We start from the raw sequence: 1,436 nt of genomic DNA on the forward strand, positions 1-1,436 counted from the left end.
AGGGAAGCAGTTGAGGCACGGCGTAAGAGACTGAGGTGTGTTACCAGTTCGGTCCGGCCCGTTCCTGATCCCCGGTTTAGGCCAGTGGTGTGTGTTCCCAGTACGGACCGGCCTGTTCCTACTCCACGCATCAAGCCCACGGTGTGCGTCGCCAGTCCAGCCCGGCCGGTTCCTGCTCCACGTACTAAGCCTACGGTGTACGTGGCCAGCCCAGCCCGACCTGTTCCTGCTCCACGTACCAGACCCACGGTGTGCGTCGCCAGTCCAGCCCGACCTGTTCCTGCTCCACGTACTAAGCCTACGGTGTACGTGGCCAGCCCAGCCCGACCTGTTCCTGCTCCACGTACCAGACCCACGGTGTGCGTCGCCAGTCCAGCCCGGCCTGTCCCTGCCACTCGCACCAAACCTACGGTGCGCGTCGCCAGCCCGGCCCGGCCTGTTCCTGCCACTTGCACCAAACCTACGGTGCGCGTCGCCAGCCCGGCCCGGCCTGTTCCTGCCACTCGCACCAAACCTACGGTGCGCGTCGCCAGCCCGGCCCGGCCTGTTCCTGCCACTCGCACCAAGTCAGGGGTGCGAGTCGCCAGCCTGGTCCAGCCTGTTCTTGCCACTCGCACCAAGCCAGGGGTGCGAGTCGCCAGCCTGGTCCAGCCCATTCCTGCTACTCGCACTAAGCCAGAGATGCGTGTCCTCAGCCCGGGACCACCAGTTCCGGCACCACGCAATAGGCCTTATGTGCGTCCCCAGGGTCCAGCATGCCCTGTTGCTACTCCCCGCACTAGCCCTGAGATGCGTGTCCTCAGCCCGGGACCACCAGTTCCGGCACCACGCAATAGGCCTTATGTGCGTCCCCAGGGTCCAGCATGCCCTGTTGCTACTCCCCGCACTAGCCCTGAGATGCGTGTCCTCAGCCCGGGACCACCTGTTCCGGCACCACGCACCAGGCCTATAGTGCGTCTCGGCCGGCCAGAGTCTGCCGTCTGCCCAACGGCGCCTGAACTGCCCGTCTGCCCAACGGCGCCTGAACTGCCCGTCTGCCCAACGCCGTCTAAGCCGCCCGTCTGCCATGAGCCTTCAGAGCCGTCCGCCAGACCGGAGCCGCTAGAGCCTTCTGCCAGACAGGAGCAGCCGAAGCCTTCCGCCAGACAGGAGCAGCCAGAGCCTTCCGCCAGACAGGATCAGCCAGAGCCTTCCGCCAGACAGGACCAGCCAGAGCCTTCAGCCAGCCATGAGCAGCCAGATCCGTCAGCCAGCCATGAGCAGCCAGATCCGTCAGCCAGCCATGAGCAGCCAGATCCGTCAGCCAGCCATGAGCAGCCAGATCCGTCAGCCAGCCATGAGCAGCCAGATCCGTCAGCCTGCCATGAGCAGCCAGATCCGTCAGCCAGCCATGAGCAGCCAGATCCGTCAGCCAGCCATGAGCAGCCAGATCCGTC

Source organism: Coregonus lavaretus (assembly GCF_964263955.1).
Source record: "Coregonus lavaretus genome assembly, chromosome: 28".
Lineage (NCBI taxonomy): Eukaryota > Metazoa > Chordata > Actinopteri > Salmoniformes > Salmonidae > Coregonus > Coregonus lavaretus.